The sequence below is a fragment of the Piliocolobus tephrosceles genome, chromosome 8, assembly GCF_002776525.5.
Source record: "Piliocolobus tephrosceles isolate RC106 chromosome 8, ASM277652v3, whole genome shotgun sequence".
Taxonomy (NCBI): domain Eukaryota; kingdom Metazoa; phylum Chordata; class Mammalia; order Primates; family Cercopithecidae; genus Piliocolobus; species Piliocolobus tephrosceles.
The window spans coordinates 2,057,087-2,065,733 of NC_045441.1; positions in this window are offsets into that span (position 1 = coordinate 2,057,087).

The window sequence follows — 8,647 nt, forward strand, 5'->3', positions numbered from 1 at the left end:
CTTGGGGGTTAAAAGCCATGAAAAGGGCTGGGCGCGGTGGCTCACATCTGTAATCCCAGCACTTTGGGAGACCGAGGCCAGCATATCAGTTGAGGTCTGGGCAACATGGTAAAACCCTGTCTCTACTAAAAATACAAAAAAATTAGCCAGGAGTGGTGGAGGGGGGCACCTGAAATCACAGCTACTTGGGAGGCAGAGGCAAGAGAATTGCTTGAACCCAGGAAGCAGAGGCTTCAGTGAGCTGAGATTGTGCCAAGGCACTCCAGCCTGGGCAACAGAGCAAGACTCTGTCTCAAAAAAAAAAAAAAAAAAAAAAAAAAAGGCCGTGAAAGGCAGCTCCCTCCTTTGTCACCACCAGGCTGATCCTTTCTCATACCACTCCCATGTGGCACAGAGTATCACAGTTCAGAGGTGGGCTCAGGGCCACCTATCTGTCTTTGAATCCTGGCTTTGCAAGTAACTTGCTGTATGATCCTAAGCAAATTCCTTAACCTCGCTGGGCCTCACTTTTCCTCATCTGCAAAGTGGGAACAGTAAGAGTGTGTACAATAGCACGATAGGACTAAAATCAAGATCCAAGGAGATAATACACATAAAACCCTAAGAGTGCCCAGCACAAAGTAAGCTCTTGAAAGATGTTAATTATTATCACTATTATGATCTTTGTATTACACAAGATACAAATGATCTTCATATTACCCAAGATACAAATAACACAGCGATGTAAAACCTCTAGCTCAAAATCACACGCTCGGTTGGGCCCAGTGGCTTACACCTGTAATCCCAGCACTTTGGGAGGCCGAGGTGGGCAGATCCCCTGAGGTCAGGAGTTCGAGACCAGCCTGGCTCACATGATGAAACCCCGTCTCTACTAAAAATACAAAAATTAGCTGGATGTGGTGGCATGTTGACTAGGCTGGTATCAAACTTCTGACCTCAGGTGATCCACCCACCTCGGCCTCCCAAAGTGCTGGGATTACAGATGTGAGCCACCGTGCTCAGCCTTTGGGGGGTTTTTAGCTTTAGGATGAACCAGACAGAGGTAGTGCTCAGGGATGGAAGAGCCACAGGGACAAACACACAGGGGACACAGACAATCAGTGGATGCTGTAAATATCCATGGAACACAGTCGATCTCAACAAGGGGCCTGGCTATGAGCACGGTCTCCCTGGAGACACTTGGCTAGCCTGACGGCACCTTGCAGGGGCTGAGGCCCTGCAATTATCCAGGTGCTGGTTTCCATGGCAACAAAACTCAGGCGGTAAAGTCAACAGGACCTTGTTTATTTTTGCAACCTGTGAATCCAGGGAGAATACAGGCAGCACCAGGGTATTTGACTAAGAACATCCCATTCCGCAAACAGGCTAGGTAATAAAGCCACTCCTGGGCTGTCGCTGTTAACACAGGAAAGCCCTTTCACCCTAGGACTACAGTTGCGAAGAAATCAGGTAATAGATTTTGTTTTCATCAGGCCGGGCGTGGTGGCTCAAGTGTGTCATCTGCCACTTTGGGAGGCTGAGGCAGGTAGGTTACTTGAGGTCAGAAGTTTAAGACCAGCCTGGCTAACATAGTGAAACCCCATCTCTACTAAAAATCCAAAAATTAGCTGGGCGTGGTGGTGCACACCTGTAGTCCCAGCTACTCGGGAGGCTAAGGTAGGAGAATCACATGAACTCGGGAGGTGGAGGTTGCAGTGAGTCAAGATCACACCATTGCATGCCAGCCTGGGCGATAGAGTGAGACTCCCACCATCTCAAAAAAAAAAAAAAATTGTATTCATCAGCTATTGCCATAGTAACACTGAATAACTAACTATCCTAAATCCAATGGCTTAAAACAGTAGCCACTTCTCACTCACATGCCTTTGGTTAGACTGCAAATCAGCCTATCTAGGCCGTGCGCAGCTGGGATGTGTCAGGTCCAGGCCTGCTGTGTGTGTGTCTAGGTTTGTTGTATGTATCTCTAGGCCTGTTGTGTGTGTGTCTAGGTCTGCTGTATGTGTCTCTCCTCCTTGGATGTTTCCTCTCCAAGGCACAAGAGGCCAAGCCAACCCAAATATGGCATGCCTATTTCAAGCCTCTGCTTGCATCCTATCTGCTGATATCCCATTGGGCAAGGTAAATTACAAGGTCAAGCTCAAAGACAGTGGGAGAGGAAGAGCACTTCTGCCTGCTGGGAGTCATTGTCAAGGGTGTGAACATATAATCTAGCTACAAGACAGTGAAGAATCGGTATCAGTAATTAAATCTACGGTTTTTGAAGGCTTCTCGTATTAGCCTCTTTTGATGATACAACAAGAAAGACCAGAGGGCCGGGCGTGGTGGCTCAAGCTTGTAATCCCAGCACTTTGGGAGGCCGAGACGGGTGGATCACGAGGTCAGGAGATCGAGACCATCCTGGCTAACACAGTGAAACCCCGTCTCTACTAAAAAATACGAAAAAAACTAGCCGGGCGAGGTGGCAGGCGCCTGTAGTCCCAGCTACTCGGGAGGCTGAGGCAGGAGAATGGCATAAACCCGGGAGGCGGAGCTTGCTTGCAGTGAGCTGAGATCGCGCTACTGCACTCCAGCCTGGGGGACAGAGCAAGACTCTGTCTCAAAAAAAAAAAAAAAAAGAAAGACCAGAGGAAGTAATAGTCACACAGCAACCTGCCCCAGACAGAAAGAAGTATGTTCAATCCAGGGGCACAGTGGCTCATGCCTGTGATCTCCACATTTGGGAGCCTGAGACAGGAGGATTGCTTGAGTCCAGGAGTTTCAAGACCAGCCTGCACAACATCATGAGACTTCCATCTCTACAAAAAATAAAAAGTGATCCAGGTATGGTGGCACATGCCTGTAGTCCCAGCTACTCAGGAGGCTGAGGCAGAAGGATCACTTGAGCCTGGGAGGTCGAGGCTGCCGTGAGCTGTGATCACACCACTGCGCTCCAGCCTGGGCGACAGAGTGAGACCTTGTCTCTAAAAGAAAAAGAAGCCAGGTGCGGTGGCTCAAGCCTGTAATCCCAGCACTTTGGGAGGCTGAGACGGGTGGATCACGAGGTCAGGAGATCGAGACCATCCTGGCTAACACAGTGAAACCCCGTCTCTACTAAAAAAATACAAAAAACTAGCCGGGCGACGAGGCGGGCGCCTGTAGTCCCAGCTACTCGGGAGGCTGAGGCAGGAGAATGGCGTGAACCCGGGAGGCAGAGCTTGCAGTGAGCTGAGAGCCAGCCACTGCACTCCAGCCTGGGCGGCAGAGCAAGACTCCGTCTCAAAAAAAAAAAGAAAGAAAGAAAAAGAAATATATTCAATCTGAGCAGCAAGATAGGTAAAATATTTTTAAGAGATCTTTAAGATTATTAAGGATGGTCAGGCACAGTGGCTCATGCCTGTAATCCCAGCACTTTGGGAGGCCAACGTGGGAGGATCACTTGAAGCCAGGAGTTTGAGACCATCCTGGCCAACATGGCAAGACCCTGTGTCTAATAAAAATACAAAATAATTAGCCAGGCGTGGTGGTATGTGCCTGTACTCCAAGCTACTCAGGAGGCCGAGGCAGGAGAATCGTTTGAACCCAGGAGGCAGAGCTTGCAGGGAGGTGGGACGGTGCCCCTGCACTCCAGCCCGGGTGACAGAGCAAGACTCCATCTCAAAAAAAAAAAAAAAAAGATTATTAAGGATAATTCCAGAGCTGGGCTAGCCAAGCGAAATGAGGGCCAGCCATCCACTCACAGAGTGGCAGGCTGGAAATGTAGCGTGGCTTCCATGAGCTATTCTGCTTGCCCTAGGTTAGTTAGTGCCAGCCTTGACCAACACCCTGCAAAGGGTTTGGTTTGCACCTATGTGGTGCTGACATCATTAAACTTCTCACACCTGACTCACTTGGCCATGCTTGAGTCTCTTGAATCCTGTTAGCCTTTTTCCTTTATAAGGTTTGTTTCGCTGTTCTTTTTCCAAGTCCTCTTTTTTCTTTTCCTTTTTTTCTTTTTTTGAGACTGTCTCACTCTGTCGCCCAGGCTGGAGTGCAGTGGCATGATCATAGCTCACTGCAGCTTCAACTTCTCTGGCTCAAGCGATCCTCACACCTCAGCCTCCCAAGTAACTGGGACTATAGGTGTGCACCACCATGTCCAACTTAACTCCTTATTTTGCATGCTGAGCTCAATAATATGCAACCATTCTTCTTCTTTTTTTTTTTTTTTTGAGATGAAGCCTCGCTCTGTCGCCCAGGCTGGAGTGCGGTGGCGCGATCTCTGCTCACTGCAAGCTCCGCCTCCCGGGTTCATGCCATTCTCCTGCCTCAGCCTCCCGAGTCGCTGGAACTACAGGCGCCCGCCACCTCACCTGGCTAGTTTTATGTATTTTTAATAGAGAGGGGGTTTCACTGTGTTAGCCAGGATGGTCTTGATCTCCTGATCTCGTGATCCACCCGCCTTGGCTTCCCAAAGTGCTGGGATTGCAGGCCTGAGCCACCACGCCCCACCGCAACCATTCTCTTTTATAACATAAATCTGTAAGCCTATGAAATTCCCACTAGTTTCAGCCTTAGCTGCATCATGCATGTTTTGATATGTAGTAATTTCATTGTTGTTCATTCTTAAATACATCAAATTTTCTTTACATTCCATTGCTTGATGAGTTTATTTAAAGTGTATTTTTAATTTCTGTATCTGTGGAGTTTTTAGAAGATATCTTTTTGTTAATGATTTCAAATGTAATTCTAGCATGGCCAGAGAATGTGGCCTATATGATACCACTCCTTTAAAATGTATTGAAACTTGCTTTGTGTCCTAGTATTTGGTCGGTTTTTGAAAATTTTTCTTGTATTTGAGCTGAACATGTATTCTCTAATTCTTGGACACTGTATTAGTCTGTTCTCATGCTGCTAATAAAGACATACTCTAGGGCTGGATGTGGTGGCTGTAATTACACCTGTAATCCCAGCACTTTGGAAGGCCAGGGCAGATGAATCAAGAGGTTAGGAGTTTGAGACCAGCCTAACCAACATGGTGAAACTCCATCTCTACTAAAACCACAAAAGTAGGGCCAGGCGCGGTGGCTCACACCTGTAATCCCAGCACTTTGGGAGGCTGAAGCGGGCAGATCACGAGGTCAGGAGTTCGAGACCAGCCCGGGCAATGTGGTGAAACCCCGTCTCTACTAAAAATACAAAAATTAGCTGGATGTGATGGTGCATGCCTGTAGTCCCAGTTACTCGGGAGGCTGAGCCAGGAGAATCACTGGAACCCAGAAGGCCGAGGCTGCAGTGAGCTGAGATCACACCACTGCACTCCAGCCTGGGTGACAAAGTGAGACTCTTTCTCGGAAAAAAAAAAATATATATATATATATATATATACACACACACACACACACACAAAATTAATATATGTGTGTGTGTGTATATATACACACGCACACACAAACACAAAAATTAGCCAGGCATGGTGGCATGCACCTGTAATCCCAGCTACTCAGGAGGCTGAGGCAGGAGAATTTCTTGAAGCCAGGAGGCGGAGGTTGCAGTGAGCCGAGATTGTGCCACTGCACTCCAGCCTGGGCGACACAGCAAAACTCTGTCTCAAAAAAATTTAAAGAAGACATACCCAAGACTGGGTAATTTATAAAAGAAAGAGGTTCAATGGATTCACTATTCCACATGACTGGGGAGGCCTCACAATCATGGCAAGAGAGTAAGGGACACCTTACATGGTGGTAGGCAAGAAGAACTTGTGGAGGGGCACTCCCCTTCATGAACCATCAGATCTCATGAGACTTATTTACTATCGGGAGAACAGCACAGGAAAGACCCACCCCGATGATTCAATTACCTCCCACCGGGTCCCTCCCACAACACGTGGGAATTGTGGGAGCTACAATTCAAGATGAGATTTGGGTGGGGATGCAGCCAAACCATATCAGACACACAGTTCGAAATGGATTCATGAGGCCAAACTTGTTCACCGTTGCTTCAGCGATCTATTGGCGTGTAACAAACCACTACAGATTTTAGTGGCTTAAAACACTTTATTTCGTCATGAATGCATCCTGGGCTGGGCTCAGCTGGGTGGTTCTGCTAGTCTTTCCTATGACTGTATTCAGCTAGCAGATTGACTGAAGGCTTGGCTCAGCTGGGACATTGGAATGGGTAGGACTCTCTCCCTCCCTACATACTCTCAGGCTCTTTACCTCTCCCATGGATCTCTCCAAAAGGGTAACTGGACTTCCTACATGGCTTACAGGGCTCCAGAAACACAAAAACAGAAGCTATCAGGCTTTCTTAAGGCTTAGACTTGGAACTGGTAGAATATTGCCTCTACCACATTCTATTTGTCAAAATAAGTTCTGGCCCAATCCAGATTTAAGTGGAGGGGCTACACAAGCGAAGGAGAAGTGGTTCATTTGGAGACTACTCATATAACAGAGTGCTACAATTGTATTTTTCAGCTGTTTGAACTATGAATTACTAGAAGAGATATACTTAACCCACACTCACACCCTAGCAATGAGGATGGATTCCTCAGTTTCTCCTTTATGTTCTCTTAGTTCCAGGCCTTACATTTTTCTTTTTTTTTTTTTTCAGACAGGGTCTTGCTCCATCTCTCATACTGGAGTTCAGGGGCACAATCATGGCTCACTGCAGCCTCAACCTCCCCAACTCAAGTGATCATCCTACCTCAGCCACCCAAGTAGCTGGGAAACAGCCATGCACCACTATGCTTGGCTAATTTTTAAATTTTTGTAGAGACAGGGTGTCTGTCTCTACAAAAGGTGGTGTTGTTGACAGTGTTGATAGTGACGGTGGTGATATTGATGGTGTTGGTGATGGTGATTGTGATATGATGATGATGGTGATGGTGATGGTGATAATGATGGCGGTGATATATTGCCTGGGCTGGTCTGGAACTCTTGAACTCAAGCAATCTTCCTGCCTTGGCCTCCCAAAGTGCTAAGATTACAGGCATAAGCCACTGCAGCCAGCCTGGCCTTAAATATTTGAGGCTATATTATTAGGTGCATGCAAGTTTAGAATGGTTATCACTTGCTTATGAATTAAACCTTTTATTGCATACATGGCCTACTCTATCACTAGTAATTCTAATTCTTTTAGGCTTGAAATAGATTTTGTCTTCTATTAATATTGATATGCCATACTTATTATGGTTAATATTTGCATGGTAAATCTTTCTCCCTTCTTTTACGTTGATCTTTTCTGGGTCCTTACTAGGTGTGTCTGTCTCTCTCTTTTTTTTTTTTTTTGTTTTTGTTTTTGTTTTTGTTTTTAAAACAGAGTCCCACTCTGTCACCAGGCTGGAGTGCAGTGGCACAATCTCGGCTCATTGCAACCTCTGGTTCAGCCTATTCTCCTGCCTCAGTCTCCTGAGTAGCTGGGACTACAGGCGCCCGCCACCATGCCTGACTAAGTTTTTTGTTTTTAGTAGAGACAGGATTTCACTATATTGGTGAGGTTGGTCTCGAACTCCTGACCTCAGGTGATCCACCCACCTCAGCCTCCCAACATGCTGGGATTACAGGTGTGAGCCACCATCCCCGGCCAGAAGGTCAGATTTACAAGGGTTCTGCAGATGCCCCGAGGCAGCTAGAGGCCCCACAGTGTGTCAGTTTAACTGTGAATTTCTGCTTTCACTTTGATTTGGGCCTCTGAGGCTTTCTTATTTAGCTCAGTAATACTTAAAAAAAAAAATCTTTTGAGTGGTTTGTACAGCGTTCTAAATTGTTGCTGCAGGAGGGTTGACCTGAGTGTTTTGCTCACTATACTGTCAGAAAAGGGAATCTATTATTTCTTTAAATATTTCCTCCTCTACATCTCTTTCCTCTTCCTCCTGGAACTCACAGTTCACATATTAGAACTCCTGGATCTCTCCTCTAACTGTCCTGCTCTTCTTCTTATAATTCCCATCTCTTTACACTTTTTCTCTTGGTTTTGAGATTTTTTTTCATTTTCTATTCTAGGTCTCTCATTTGGTTATCAATGTTTACCATTCTCTCTTCCATTAATTTTTCAAAATTATGATTTGCTGCTGTTGTACAATGTCTTTTCTTTTCTTTCTGTGGTGTGATCTCGGCTCACTGCAACCTCCACCTCCTGGGTTCAAGCAATTCCCCTGCCTCAGCCTCAGGAGTAGCAGGGATTACAGGCATACACCACCACACCCAGCTAATTTTTGTATTTTTAGTAGAGACGAGGTTTCACCATGTTGGCCAGGCTGGTCTTGAACTCCTGACCTCAGGTGATCCACCTGCCTCAATCTCCCAAAGTGCTGGGATTACAGGCACGAGCCACTGCGCCCGGCCAAATACAATGTCTTTTTATGCCATTGACAATTCTTCTAAGGTGGAACCACGGTGATAGTGATGGTGGTGATAATGAAGACGATGGTGATAGTGATGCTGATAGTGATGGTGGTGATAGTGACGGTGGTGATGTTGATGGTATTGGTGATGGTGATAGTGATATGATGGTGGTGATGGTGATAGTGATGGTGATGATGGTGTTGGTGATGGTGATAATGATGGTGATGATAGTGAGGGTGATAGTGATAGTGATGGTGGTGGTGATGATTGTGGTGGTGATTGCGGTTATATGTGGTGATAGTGGTGGTGGTGGTGGTGGTGGTGGTGGTTATATGATGGTGATAGCG